Here is a 16,247-nt window from a genome sequence, read left to right as displayed (position 1 = left end):
GCACATTCCTTCCCTTTCACACAGTGCTGCAAGGTGGCTTGTTACATGAACATTTTATAAATATGCCCCTAATTTTTTTCTAGCGCTAGATCTTTCATGGATTCATATACTTGCATAAGAATAGAAAGCAACAATCAAATTACAAATAAAGAGCTAAAGAAGGGTCCGCATGATTTCAACAGATTACATAAGACTGCAATAATCAAGTCCAGGCAATAAGAGTTTGGTGAATATATGGCTGTTGTTTGAAGCAGATGTGCAGAAAGATACTACCCCTTAGAATGCTGCACACGTTGATAGGTTGCTCATTGAGCAATTGGAGTTTCTATGGCAGAAAGTGATGCAGGTGGAACGACAACAGGCAATGCCTTGCTTTGTTAGAGGACACCTAAAAGAAAACAAATGATGATCCAAAGCCCTAAAGTAATTACCTTCATCCATATGGATCTTCACATATCTGCGAGTATCCACACAATGTATCTGCCATTCTACTTATCACAATGTATTCTGAAAAAAACAGTCTATGACTGGCTCATTTATGTGAAAGTCAGAAGGTACATAAGGAATAAACCTGGGGTTGGAGCACAGGGTGACCATCTTTGGACAAATGCAAAAACAGCTTGTTTATACTGAATGCTTGAATCTCTCTTCGTTAAGGAACGTTTCAACAATCTTTTGTAAGTAAAAGGTATGGGACTCAAACGTTGTGCTCCAACAAATGATGCAACCACATGTACTTTGACTGAAGAGTATGAAAGGCCAAGCCAATTGAAACAGGTATAGCATAACCTGATGAGGGTATAATGAGAGCAAATGAAGGCTCCTATTGGTGAGCGAAATATGCAAAATCACTTCCAATTAGCCCTATGTGTATAAATCATAGATGGAGTACGAGCCTGCACCAGTATTATTCGGAAAAAGTCTAGAGCACCAAACTCGTATAGTCAAGACCTTGCTTTGATGTTCAGTACCTTAAAGACAATGTGCTACACTTATCTGTTCGGAGAGGAGAGGAGACTGGGGTGGATTTTTAACTACATTTTTGGGCACCACAGCAGCTGTATTAGAAGAGCGTGGCCATGCTGGAACTATGAATATCAGGGAGCTTGTCTTGTTCTTGGCTTCAAGCTGTACCCTAGGGATCAAGGCAAGCAGTAGAAATGTGTATGCAAAGACATTCAATGAAGTCACTAAAGGGACAATGCCTTTGGAGTCTGGCTGACAATACCTATTGCACAGGACTCACATTTTTGGCCTGAACTATGGCAAACCAGTACAGTCAGAGACTTGCTGTATTTGGTCCTGGTGAAGATGCTACTCTTAACAGTTTGCTAAAGAGTAGCTGAATTCATGCACACCTCATTATGTGCACCTGGTAGGTGTTCCACTGAGAATTCGATGTGGCCCATTTCTATGGGATTTGTCCCTCTTGTTACAGGGTGCGAGAGGTTGTGGCTCCCTGTGTGGCTAATACATGGAGCTTATGTTGTCAATCCTGATAGGTTTGCCTGTCATGGAAGGAACAGTTGCAGCTCCAGTACATTGATGTGAAGGCACTTTTCCTAGCTCGCCCACAAGCCCCTTGTGCACGGTCCTGCATATGAGCACCCCTACCTTTCATTTTGATGTTTATAATTAGAATGTAGCTAGTTTTGAGAGGCTGAAAGGGAAGCCTCACTTTCAGGTTTCTCTGGAAATCTCTATTAAAGCAGAGCCTACTTCAGTTCCTAAGAAACATTTGCAATGTCATCCCACAACCTTGCAACTGGCTGCCACTACTTCTTGCGTTCATGCTGGGCTGGTCACACAGATGGTAGAACAGTATCAAGAAAATGCAAAATGACATGAGAGCCACCAGCATCTTGTACATTCTCACTGGGACAGGGAAAAATGTTGTGGCCATGGCCTTTGGTACAGATTTAAAAAAAGTGGTGGATTTTGATGCCGGAGCCTTGGAGCACTCGCGACTAGTGCGTCTGGCCAGCCATCTTGTTGGCCAGGTCCCTCCTGTGCTAGAGACTTTAATAAAGTAAAACACATATACAATAATACCCTGTGTGAGTGGATTGTAGGCCTAACTCAACACTGCATTTTAAATGTGGAATTTCCTTTCTAAATTCTACATGGCCCATGCTGGCTTCACTTGCAAATTCATAACTGCTATAGCTCAGCTGAAATGTTTCTTTCATGACTTTTGCATGGCTTCTCATGACGCAAACTGCCTATGCTAACAAATAAAGATATAATTTTCTACTCTTTTTAACCACTTGACCAGCGTTGGAAACTCAAATTTGCTAAACTAATCTTAAAACTTGCATCTTTATGAATAGGCTTCTGGTGTAAGGATGAGTGAGAAAGGAGATAACATAATGTGATCATACCTAACAAATTACATGACTGTCCTTTTTTTCATAGACACTGGGAAGATTTTGAGACGTAGCAGTGTAGTTTAATTTTTTACAAAATGTATCATATAATTAAAAAACTCTTTGTTAGAACTCACCATCTCAACAGAAACAGTTTCTGTCTCACAATGTCCTCTCCTTTCTACTGGTTGATGGAATAACATTATCTGTAAAATTGTTACATTTTTGTATCATTGTACTCTGTATAAAAACATCCCAAGGAAAGAACAGGTTAGAGATTTATGAGCATTAGAGTTTGAGGATGTTTCATTCTGACCAGATCCTTCGCTAACACTCTCTCGTTGCAGAGACTGACACTTTCCTCTTTAGTGGCTAGAAAAATGGTCTTCAAACCTTTTAATACCACTAGTGGAAAACAAAATCATCGGCCCTCCCCCTCCAAATCTTTCACAATTATTCTATTAAATCGGCGGGGCAATTTTCAAATGTGACTAGACGTATTTAAACATTGCAGTTAAGGTCTGTTACTGTTTAAAAAATGAAATAAAATACATGATGCCAAACATACTATTTTGTTCAGGCAGGCCTTACTAACGTGTAAGAGTATCCAGAGTGTGATCATTGGGGGTGGGAGTTTTGAAGAGTATTCGGCCTCCCTCCCCCTCTGTTTAAAGACCCCTGGGCTAGACAGACTCTCAGACGCCTGTTCCCTTTTTTGCTTTTTTATATTCTATTTTCTTATACTCTTTAACTCAGATGATTCTCTTTTGCTGAGGGTTGTACGAGGCTGGCCTGGCTTATAGTGGGTACCTTGTGGCACTTATACCTTGTGCCAGGTCCAGTTATCCCTTATCAGTAGATTAGAGGTGTTCTAGCAGTTTAGGCTGATAGAAGTAGCTATAGCAGAGCAGCTTAGGATGAACTAGGAGACAAGTAAAGCTCGTACTATACCACTTATATCACTTAGCACTATATCATAAGAAAACACAATATCCAGAGTTACTAAAAATAAAGGTACTTTATTTTAGTGACAATATGCCAAAAGTATCTCAGAGGATATACTCCCTTAGGAGGTAAATAATATACACAAAATATACACACACAAACCAAATCAGGTAAGTAAACAGTTAGAAAAGTAGTGCAAACACAATAGAATGCAATAGGGAGAGATAGGCCTGGGGCAACACAAACCATATACTCCAAAAGTGGAATGCGAACCACAAATGGACCCCAGGCCTAGTGTAGTGTGTAGAGGGTCGCTAGGAGTGTAAGAAAACACTAAGGGTGTCCAAGATACCCCACCCCAAGACCCTGAAAAGTAGGAGTAAAGTTACCCTACTACCCCAGAGAGACAGTAAAGTCGAGATAGGGGATTCTGCAAGGAAAACAACTGACTGCAAAACACTGAAGACGTATTCCTGGACCTGAGGACCTGTAAAGGAAGGGTACCAAGTCCAAGAGTCACACAAGTGTCCGGGGGGGCAGGAGCCCACTAAACCCCGGATGAAGGTGCAAAAGGGCTTCCTCCAGGAAGAAGTCAAAGATTCAGCAACAACGGAAGGTGCCAGGAACTTCTCATTTGGTCAGAAGGTGTCCCACGGCATGCTGGAGGATGCAGAGTTGTTTCCACGCAGAAAGACCACAAACAAGCCTTGCTAGCTGCAAGAGTCGCGGTTGAGGATTTTGGGTGCTGCCAGGGCCCAGGAAGGACGAAGAGGGCGCCCCTTGGAGGAGGAGAAAGAGGGGGCGCTCTGCAACACAGAGAGCCCACGCAGAAGCAGGCAGCACCCGCGGAAGCACCTAAACAGGCACTTAGAAGATCTGAGGACGACAGTCCACTCAGAGCAACAAAAGAGGGTCCCACGACGTCAGGGTCCAACTCAGAGAGTTGGGCAATGCAGGACGGAGTGCTGGGGACCTAGGCTAGGCTGTGCACAAAGGAAGTCTTGCAAAAGTGCACAGAAGCCCTAGCAGCTGCAGTTCACGTTGTACACAGGATTACTGTCTGGCGTGGGTAGGCAAGGACTTACCTCCACCAAATTTGGACAGAAGGACCACTGGACTGTCGAAGACACTTGGACCCAGCTCCAGTGTTCCAGGGACCACGCTTGTCAGGATGAGAGGGGACCCAGAGGACTGGTGATGCCGAAGTTTGGTGTCTGCGTTAGCAGGGGAAAGATTCCGTCGACCCACTGGAGATTTCTTCTTGGCTTCCAGTGCAGGGTGAAGGCAGACAGCCCTCAGAGCATGCACCACCAGGAAACAGTTGAGAAAGCCGACAGGATGAGGCGCTACCATGTTGCTGGTAGTCTTCTTGTTACTTTGTTGCGGTTATGCAAGCGTCCTGGAGCATTCATCTGTCGATCCTTGGCAGAAGTCGAAGAGAGAAGTGCAGAGGAACTCTGATGAGCTCTTGCATTCATTATCTGGTGAGGTGCCCACAGGTGAGACCCTAAATAGCCCACTGAGGAGGATTGGCTACAGAGAAAGGTAAGCACCTATCAGGAGGGGTTCTCTGACGTCACCTGCTGGCACTGGCCACTCAGAGCTGTCCATTGTGCCCTCACACCTCAGCATCCAAGATGGCAGAGGTCTGGGACACACTGGAGGAGCTCCTGGCACCTCCCCTGGGAGGTGCTGGTTAGGGGAGTGGTCACTCCCCTTTCCTTTGTCCAGTTTCACGCCAGAGCAGGGCTGGGGGGATCCTTGAACCGGTGTAGACTGGCTTGTGCAAGGAGGGCACCATCTGTCCCCTTCAAAGCATTTCCAGAGGCCAGGAGAGGCTACTCCTCCCAGGCCCTTCACACCTATTTCCAAAGGGAGAGGGTGTAACACCCTCTCTCAGAGAAAATCCTTTGTTCTGCCTTCCTGGGACCAGGCAGCCCAAGCCCCAGGGAGGCAGAAACCTGTCTGAGGGGTTGGCAGCAGCGGTAGCTGCAGAGGAGACCCCGTAAAGTTAGTTTGGCAGTACCCGGGCTCTATGCTGGAGACCCGGGGATGCATGGAATTGTCTCCCGAATAGTAGAATATAATGGTATTGGGGTGACAATTCCACGATCCTAGACATGTTACATGGCCATGTTCGGAGTTACCATTGTGACGCTACATATAGGTATTGACCTATATGTAGTGTACGCATGTAATGGTGTCCCCGCACTCACAAAGTCTGGGGAATTTGCCCTGAACAATGTGGGGGCACCTTGGCTAGTGCCAGGGCACCCACACACTAAGTAACTTTGTACCTAACCTTCACCAAGTGAGGGTTAGACACATAGGTGACTTATAAGTTACTTAAGTGCAGTGTAAAATGGCTGTGAAATAACGTGGACGTTATTTCACTCAGGCTGCAGTGGCAGGCCTGTGGAAGAATTGTCTGAGCTCCTTATGGGTGGCAAAAGAAATGCTGCAGCCCATAGGGATCTCCTGGAACCCCAATACCCTGGGTACCTAGGTACCATATACTAGGGAATTATAACGGAGTTCCAGTGTGCCAATGAGAATTGGTAAAATTAGTCACTAGCCTGTAGTGACACTTTTGATAGCAGAGAGAGCATAAACACTGAGGTTCTGGTTAGCAGAGCCTCAGTGATACAGTTAGGCACCACACAGGGAACACATACAGGGCATACTTTATGAGCACTGGGGTACTGGCTAGCAGGATCCCAGTGACACAGGCAAAAAAAACATCCACGCAAGTCAAAATGGGGGTAACATGCCAGGCAAGATGGTACTTTCCTACAAGGGTCGACTGCTCTCATACGAGAAAACTCTTTAGGAGTTACTTGATTCCAAAGTACTATCCTGATATGGAAATATATAATAGGGACCAGATCATGGGGCACGCTTTATGCTATGTTCTCTAACTTATGTTTGACTAACAAAGATAAACAAAAGATCTGAGAACCAATGAACAGTAAAACTTTTAAAATTTAATTACAACTCTCATTACTGACTCCTAAGATTGGAATGTGACTAAGAAAAAATTTGAGTTTTTGAAATGCAGCTCCCAATTGCCCCGCTCATTACAAAGATCCTAAGATTGTGTGTGCTAAGAGTTGCAGATTACGTCATGAGACATTGTCAACTATGCAATTGAATAGGGACATAATATATTGTTGAGGCTATACTAATTATTTATTAGTGCTTCTGAAACCTGATGCACAAAGGTGACACAATATTAATTTTATGATTTTCGCGCAGGTTGAGAACTCATCATTGTGAGTGGAGATTACTGTTTGATTGAACAATCGGAAGGTGTGAAACTTAATTCCGATTGCTGATTGTAGTATTGTTTTCTTTAGAAGAAGCAGACAAAGATTGATGTTAGTTTATGTTGTTAGTTTATGTTGCTAATTTATTAGTTTTAGCTTTTGTTTCATGACAAGAAATTGTAAAGGAGGGTGAGCTGCTTCGAGGATAGAGTTGTTGCATTATATTGTGCAGCACTGTTATTGGTCGGCTGTTGTAATGTCGTGCTGTGATTGGTTGAATTAAGTCAAGGGTTGCAAAATCATTGGTTGATTGAATTACGGAACTATATTGTGATTTGATTAAATGGATAGTGAGCCTTGACTAACACGTAACAGTTTTAAACCAATTGTGTAGTACTCGCTTATAGAATTGTGGGGAGCGGCGTGTATTGCTGGCATGTTCCATATTATCATCAAGAACGTTTATGTTAAAAAAACAGTCAGTTGGAGTTGCTGTGTGTTACCAGCAGCTCACTAACATGATCTATGACTGTTAATGAACTTGCCTACGAGTTTACGATGTTTCAGCTTCATCATTCAATACCACAAACTGAGATGCAGCAATTTTGACTTGGTTCTGTTGAAATAAATATGAAATTGTGAAATGTTTCAAAACGCTTAGGCGTCTGAGAGGTGATGTATTGATTCCAATAAGGGAGGGTGAGGAAGCACCTCCTGAGGGTACGCCTGCATACCATATGATGATTGATGAAGGGTTACATACATGTGTTTGGTTTCGTTAATGGTGCAAGATCACTGAAAAAGAGGGTGCATTAAGGTTTCCTAGATGGGGTACATTTAATTTAAGAATTCTTGACAAATTACAAGAAAAACTTAATGAAATGAAGCCACCTCCTAGATCTACACAATTTAAAGCACTTAGGGCCTTATTACGATACTGACGGTCTCCAGACTGCAGGATTGCGGTGGCGGTCTGACTGCCGTTAAAACTGAGGTCGACCACTTTGGCGGCAGTCTGATTGCTGGGGTCTGAATCCTCCAGGGCAGCACTGCAAGCAACGTTTAAAGGCTGGCGGAGACAGAGTGCAGGGTGCCCCATGCACTGTCCATGCAGTTGGCAGACATTGAACAGAGCGATGGGTGCTGGTGTACCCTACACACCGCAACATTGTCACAGCTCAATTATGAGCCAGTGTCAATGTTGTGGGCTGTTTGCCGCAGGAAGGCAGCCACACTGGCAGCATCCTGACCGCTGGAGTTTGGCAGACAGCCTTTTTCATCCGCCAAACTCGTAATGACCCCCTTAGTGCTTGGGTGAACATGGCTCAAAATGAAGAGAGAAAGAGTTACCAAAAATAAACTAAAAGGGCAATGAGAAATTATGCAGATGCAATTTGGAACAATTAAATTCAGAGATGGAGAGTGTGTTGTAGAGGGTGCTAAATTATATCCTGTACTTACTAATGAGAAAAACATAAAAAACTAGAGACTCTGAAAAACCTAAATAGAAATAGATTAATGAGGATAAAGAGACGAAAGATGAGACTAAATTCGATCCCGATACTAATTCAGGTGATGATATTTAGAAGAACGTTTGTTTACACGTCCACCACCTTTATGTGAGTCCTGTACCAAATGATGGAGCTCAGCTGACAAATAATGTGACAATAGCTGCTGCTCCTTTAGAGCCAGCTGTTTTACATGTTACTAGTCTGATGCAGACATTGCCACCTGCTATTGCACAACCTGTATTAACTCAACCGATTGTGCCACTAGCACAGCTGATTGTTGCACAGCCTGTTACTATACAACATGTAACAACAATTACAAGTGTTCTAGCACAAATGGGAACTGCTCAAATGGAAGTACTTATCAACACGAAGGTGGTCATTACAACCCTGGCGGACGGTGTTAAAGCAGCGGTAAGACCGCCAACAGGCCGGCGGTAAAGAAATTGCAATTACGACCGTGGCGGAAACCACCAACAAAGACAGCCACTTTAACACTCAGACCGCCACAGCGGTACAAACAAACAGCGCAGCGGTCACCGCCAACAAACAGGCGGGAGACAATGTACCACCCACACTATTATGACAGGCCAATCCGCCACCTTTTCTGGGGAAGATTCACCGCGGATAAAAACACGGCGGAAACAGGAATTTCGAAGGGAAAACGCTCACCTCTACACACTCCACGAGGAACGAGGACACCATGGAACCGGAACTCCAAATTCTCCCTGCGATAGTCTTTCTGCTCCTCTACGAGGAGCACGAACGCCGGCGGCAAAGACCACAGTGAGTACTGCACCTACGACACAGGGGAGGGGGGGGAGGGAAAAACAGGGACACACACTCACGCAAAACACCCTCACCCACCACAACACACACACACACACTAATGCATATCAATACATCACAGTTACACCCCCAAACCCTCCCGGAAGAATGCGAAGACCAAAGAAAATGAGTGTAACCATTGGAATATATTAAAAACAAGTAGGCAGAAAAATATATATACACAATGTACAAAATAAATACCAGGCATAGTAGTTCAGGTACTGCACAAAGAAAGTCCGTGGAACACTGGGACCACATGGTATGGGCGAGGCCCACACGATCCCCGACCATGATGGAGAGAACACTGCAGGGGCATCAGACAGCAAGGAAAAAGGCACCTGAGGGGGAGGGAAAGGGGGGGCACCTCAGCCGCTTGAGTGCACAACACCAAATCCACGAGGGGGCCGCATGCCCACTGTTCAATCCTGGGGAATGCAAAGGCACAGTCTCTCAATCTCTACAGTGGGTGGCTTGCCCACTGTTAAATCCTGGGGAGTGCAAAGCCACAGTCTCTCAAGTCTCTACAGTGGGTGGCTTGCCCACTGTTCAATCCTGGGGAGTGCAAAGCCATAGTCTCTCAAGTCTCTACAGTGGGTGGCTTCCCACTGTTCAGTCTTGGGGAGTGCAAAGCCACAGTCTCTCAAGTGGATGACAGTCTCCACTGGTTTTGGAGGGGGACTGGTGCCCAGAGTGCTTCATACTGTGAAGGACAGAGGTAGTGGATGGATCTCTCCACTAGTTCTCAAGGAGGACTGGTGCCCAGAGTGCTTCATCCTGTGAAGGACAGAGGTAGTGGATGGATCTCTTCACTGGTTCTGGAGGGGGACTGGTGCCCAGAGTGCTTTATCCTGTGAAGGACAGAGGAAGTGGATGGATCTCTCCACTGGTTCTGGAGGGGGACTGGTGCCCAGAGTGCATCACTCACCCTGTGAAGGACCCAGTTGCGTCAGTGCTCCTGCCGCTCATGGGCTAACGGTGCTTGAGATGGCGGTGCCCTGTTCAGCGGTGCTTGAGATGGCAGTGCTCTGTTCAGCGGTGCTTCAGATGGCAGTGCCCTGTTCAGCGGTGCTTCAGATGGCAGTCTACATTGCAGGGTCTCAGCTGCTGGCGGTCCTTCATGGCCCGGCGGGGCTTTTGCTGGCCGTCCTTCATCGCCCGGTGGGGCTGGTGCTGGCGGTCCTTCATGGCCCACTGGGGCCGGCGGTCCTTCATGGCCCAGTGGGGCTGGTGCTGGCGGTGGCCTCCTGGGCAGCTGGGCTGGGGCTGGTGGTGGCCTCCTGGGCAGCTGGGCTGGGGCTGGACTTCTGGGCAGCTGGGCTGAGGCTGGCGGTGGACTCCTGGGCAGCTGGCCTGGGGCTGGTGGTGGCCTCCTGGGCAGCGGGGATGATGGTGGTCTTCTCCGCCGTGCTGCTCTTGCCAGACTTGCCGGGTTTCTTGTGGTCCTTCCCCCACCTTGGAAGGTGTCACAGCTGACTCCACAATCCCAACGGGACCCCTGGGAGCTGCTTTGGTGGCTGGTGTCTTCCCCCTCTCCCGCCGGGCACTGGCCAACTTCTGATGCTTCACAGGTGGGGGACTGTCTGTGCTGTGGCTCCGTGCCACACTGGCTGTCCTAGTGGCCGGTGCACTCCACATACCGGTGACTACAGGCACCACTGGTCACGGAGATGTTGTGGCTGAGGTGCAACTTTGGGACCTATGAGATGGACGGGGTGGGGGGGGTCAAAAAGGTCAAGGGTGGACAGGAAATGTTTTTTGGACACACTGGGACCGGTAGCTGGAGGGGGTTTGGGAGTGGAGGCAGAGGTGGTGGTAGTAGGAGGTGTACGTTTGGTGACTTTGGGTGAAGGTGCATGCGCTGGAGGCTGTCGTGATGTCGATGGCTGTTGGGTGGGTGTGTGCCTGCGATTGTGTATCTTGGGTGGTGGTCTCACAGACACACTGGGAGAGGACACAGGGGACCTGTGAATGATAGTGGGGGTGGTGACTGCACGTGAGCAGGGTGTGCTGGTGAGGGACGTAGTGGCTGTAGAGGTAGTGCATGCAGGTGTGAGTGTAGACGAGGGAGGAGATGAGGAGGGGGACACAGTGGAGGCAGTGGATGTTGGTGTGTCTGCATGTGTGTGTTGCTTGCGTGAGTACCTGTGGGATGTGTGGTGCTTATGTTTGCCTGAGCTTCCCTTGTGTGTTGATGTGTGTGCAGGCTGGTCTGATGGTGTGCTTGGGATAGGCAGAGGTACAGGGGATTGGGTCTGGGTGGAGGAAATTGGAGGGGGGAGGCTAGAGACGGGGACAATGGCTGCCATCAGTGCTGAGGCCAAGAGTCTGAAAAGCTCGGTGAAGGGCCGCCTGACCAGAATGAATGCCTTCCAGGAATGTATTGGTTTGTTTCAACTGCCTTTCTACACACTGGATGGCATTCAAAATGGTAGACTGCCCAACAGTGAGGGACCTGAGGAGGTCAATGGCCTCCTCACTGAGGGCAGCAGGGGTGACTGGGACAGGGCCTGAGGCGAAGGTAAAGTGGGCACCGGGCGAAGGCTGAGGAGCTGCTGGGAGGGCGGTGCTGGTAGGGGGGGTGGCGGCTGTACCTGTAGATGCAGGGGGCCTAGATGTTGCCGCCACCACAAGGGAGCTCCCATCAGAGGATGAGTCTGTGTCGCTGGTGTCAGCTCCTGTCCCCGTCGTGGAGCTCCCCTCGCCCTCCGTCACACTGCTGAATTCAGAGTCCGTAGTCTCGCCCTCCAGGGCAATGTGGGATGCAGCTCCCTCGTGCTCGGGTGCCACTGCTCCTCCACCTGATGATACTAATGCACACAAGAACAGGGAGACCACAAAAAGGGGGGGGAAGACAGAAGAAAGACATGTTGAGTGCATGGATTACCGCTACCGTTGGCGGACACGACAGACACAGAAGCCCCCTGCACTACGCCACGCTCTTGGGCTGCACTGTTCAATTCCTGGGAAATGGCCTACAAGGCTATGGACGACATCTGCACACATAGTTGACACATGAGTAGGTGTACTTCGCACTCTACAGAGGTGGGGTGGGGTGCCACATGGCCTGCCTTACTGAGGGGCCTTGCCTACGGAACTCGCCCTGGCCTAGGGAAACACACAGCCCTCCTCCCCCACCCCTCCACTGTGCGCAAAGTCAGCAGAATGAGAGTGTACTCACCCCCTTGTGTCTACTGTGATGCCCTCAAGCGCCCATCCAACTCCGGGTAGGCCACTGCCAGGATCCTGAACATCAGGGGGGTCATGGTGCGACGGGCACCTCTCACACTTTGGGAGGCCAACCCCAGCTGAGCCTCCGCCGCCTTCTTGCTCCAGCGGCAAATGTCCTCCCATCTTTTCCAGCAATGGGTGCTCAGTCTGTGGTAGACCCCCAGGGTCCGGCCGTCCTTGGCGATGGCACGCCAAATATCTTTCTTCTGGTGGGCGCTGACCTACATGAAATGTACAGGGAAAAAAGAGAAGTCATTACCAACTGCACCGTCAAAGTGATTGGCCCCCATCCCTACCCTTGCCATGTGGCACATGCATTCACCGTCTTTCATGCACGCAGCACTCTGCCCCCTTCCTTCTTACATCCAGCCCTCTCCACACAGGCATAGCCCATACAACATGCTCCCTGTGTACTTACCTGTTTGTCTGGAGGACCGTAGAGTAAGTTGTACTGGGGGAGGACCCCGTCCACGAGTTTCTCCAACTCCTCCGATGTGAAGGCAGGGGCCATTTCCCCAGACGCACAAGCCATTGTCTCTTCCAGACCGAGGTCACAGCAGCACTTGCAGTGTAGGTCCTCTCCTGCCGAAGATCAAGTATCGAGTGATTGAACAGATAAAAAATGGCAGTCACGTCCGAGGCGGTGCGTACCATCACCGCCGGCGTACAGCGTCATTGGCTCCTGGGACCCATAGGGTCCAATGTTAACCAATGCGGCATTGCGCCGCCGTCTTCGACCACCTACCGCGACGGTGTACAACGCCAGCGCAGTTACCTCACATCCCATTGTCCCACTTTAGAGGTCAGGCAGCCGCCATTTCAGGGGCCCACATGGCTTCATTTTCAACTGCGTCACAGATTCCTAGGCCTAGACTCAACACACATACAGGCTACCTTTTGTGTATGGATGGTGTTCTGTGTAAACTGTGGGTACGTACCTCTGAGTTGGTTGACTCTATGCTCGCTGTTGTCCTTCATAGGCACCGTCCGCTGGGACATGTGAGGAGATGGCGGCATCCTCCGGTGTACCGACCGTTGGTGGACCTGTCAACAATGGAGGAGCGACATTTGATTATCACCTACAGGCTTGACCATGCCACCATCCAGGAACTGTGTACCCAGTTGGAGCCAGACCTGATGTCAGAAATCCACCCTCCAACAGAAATCCGCCCTCAAGTGCAGGTGCTGTCAGTGCTCCATTTCCTTGCACATGGGTCTTTTCAAACAACTGTGGCCAATGGCATCAGGGATGTCCCAGCCTATGTTTTCCAACGTATTGTCCAGAGTGTTGTCTGCCCTTCTGAAACACATATGGAGCTACATCGTTTTCCCTCAGGTGGAGGATTTGTCTACAGTGAAAGGTGATTTCTATGCCCAGGGACATATCCCCAACATCATAGGTGCCATTGATGGGACCAATGTGGCTTTGGTCCCCCCCCCCCCAAAGAAGTGAACAGGTGTACAGAAACCGGACGAGTTATCATTCTATGAATGTACAGATGGTATGTTTGGCAGATCAGTACATCTCCCATGTGAATGCAATGTTCCCTGGCTCAGTGCATGACACCTACATCCTGCGAAATAGCAGCATCCCTTAGGTGATGGATCAACTACAGAGGCACCGTGTGGCTATTAGGTGAGCACCTGGAAGCAAGTCATTGGGAATGGTTGTCTGGGGTTATCCCTACAGGTTAGTGTGTGTCTAACAGTTGTCCCTCGCCATTTGCAGGTGACTCTGGTTACCCCAACCTTGTCATGGCTACTGACCCCAGTGAGGAATCCCAGGACAAGGGCAGAGGAACGCTACAATGAGGCCCATGGGCAAACTAGGAGGGTGATCGAGCGGACCTTCAGCCTCCTGAAGGCCAGGTTCAGGTGCCTCCATATGACAGGTGGATCCCTATTCTACTCACCAAAGAAGTTGTGCCAGATCATCGTGGCCTGCTGTATGCTTCACAACTTGGCTTTGCGATGCCAGGTGCCTTTTCTGCAGGAGGATGGTCCAGATGGCGGTGTTGTGGCAGCTGTGGAGCCTGTGGACAGTGATGAGGGGGAAGAAGACATGCACAACAGGGACTCAGTGATCCTGCAATATTTCCAGTGAGACACAGGTAGGAATCCAAACCTGCCTACTACATGTACTTTGACACTACTACCTCTCCTGTCTGTCGTTTTCACCCAGTGTATGGTCACTGAGCTGTCACTTTCCCTTATAATTTCACAGATGTGGGTCCCACCGTGTGACATCTGCTTAGATTCCTCATGGACTACAGCTGTGTGACATAGGTATGTTGACATTACTATTTAAAAAACATTTTAGCACTGTAATTGTTAATACACTATTTCGAAATCACAGACAGACTCCAGATCGTTTTGTGCTTTAGGTGTGTTTATTTAAATGCTCAATATTGGAGGGGGTAGTGAAATGGTGAGGGGTGATGGCAGAGGAGTGTCCATGGCAGAGTCCAGTCTATTAGTCTCACAGGAGCATTGCCCATATGGGCATAGGAAGTGGAGCTGGGGCAGTTTATTATGGACAGGGTGACAAAGTGGGACAGTAGGATGACAATCCGGGTGGTCTCATTTCTTGGCGGGGGTCTTGGCATCGTGCTCTGTCTTTGTCCTGGATCTCAGGGACCGTTTGCGGGGTGGTGTGCTGGTCCTCTGGTGGTGCCACCTGTCCACTAGCGCCGGCAGAGGTGGTGGGCAGTTCATCGTCCAGGCTAGTGTCAGCGGCCCCTTGTAGTGCCACAGTGTCCCTCCTGGTGTTGAGTAGTTCCTTCAGCACCCCTACGATGGTGCCCAGGGTGGAGCTGATGGTTCGGAGTTCCTCCCTGAAGCCCATATACTGTTCCTCCTGCATGCGCTCGGTCACCTGAAACTTGGCCAGTACCGTTGCCATCGTCTCCTGGGAGTGGTGGTAGGCTCCCATGATGGAGGAGAGGGCCTCGTGGAGAGTGGGTTCCCTTGGCCTGTCCGCCCCCTGTCGCACAGCAGCCCTCCTAGTTCCCCTGCGTTCCTGGGCCTCCGTTCTCTGGACCGTGTGCCCACTACCACTGCTCCCAGGTCCCTGTTGTTGTTGGGGTGGTGGGTTATCCTGGGTTCGGTGTAGTTGTGGACACACTGCTGATTGACGTGTCCTGGGGACGGAGGTATGGGCCCGTTGGGTGGGTGCTGTGCTGGTGTTTCCAGAGGGGGAAAGGTCTGTGGTGGCCTGTGCCTGTGTGAGGGGAACCGACTGTCCAGAGGTCCCCGATGGTCCAGGCTGGTCATCTAGATCCAGTTGGACAGAGCTGCTGTCATCATTGTGGGCCTCTTTTGGTGGTGGTGTGGACCCTCCTGTCCGGTGACGACATGTAGGGGTCCTGCAGGGGTATAAAAGGATGTTTATTAAATCTGTGTGTGTAATGGTGTGTGCAATGGGTGGGTGACCGTGTACCCCAGTGCTAGCATTCCTGTGTTGGACCTTGTGTGATGATGGTTTAGGGGGGTGTATGGGTATGTGCAGTGGGCATGCTTTGGCGATGGGTGTCCATGCTTTGTTGTTGCATGCAGAGCTTGGTGTTGGGATGTGTGGTTTGTGATGTTGGGACATATGTGAGAAGTTGGGGGGCTGTGGGTGAGGGTGGGGGTATGTGATAGCATGCAGATAGAGTGGGGGATGTAATAGTAAAGCTTTGACTTACCAGAGTCCGTTCCTCCACCTACTCCTGCGAGGCCCTCAGGATGCAGAATCTCCAAGACCTGCTCCTCCCATGTTTTAAGTTGGGGGGGAGGAGGTGGGGGTCCGCCGCCAGTCCGCTGAACCGCCAGGTGGTGTCTTGAGACCATGGAACGCACCTTCCCCCGTAGGTCATTCCACCTCTTCCTGATGTCCTCCCGATTTCTTGGGTGCTGTCCCACTGCATTGACCCTGTCCACTATTCTTCGCCATAGCTCCATCTTCCTAGCTATGGAGGTGTGCTGCACCTGTGATCCGAATAGCTGTGGCTCTACCCGGACGATTTCCTCCACCATGACCCTGAGCTCCTCCTCCGAGAACCTGGGGTGTCTTTGCCATGCCATGGGGTGGTGTAGGTAATGTGTGGGGTGAAGTGTGTGGTGAT

The sequence above is a fragment of the Pleurodeles waltl genome, chromosome 3_1, assembly GCF_031143425.1.
Source record: "Pleurodeles waltl isolate 20211129_DDA chromosome 3_1, aPleWal1.hap1.20221129, whole genome shotgun sequence".
NCBI classification, from domain to species: domain Eukaryota; kingdom Metazoa; phylum Chordata; class Amphibia; order Caudata; family Salamandridae; genus Pleurodeles; species Pleurodeles waltl.
The sequence above is the reverse complement of the archived record's forward strand: the minus strand, read 5'-3'. Positions refer to the sequence as shown.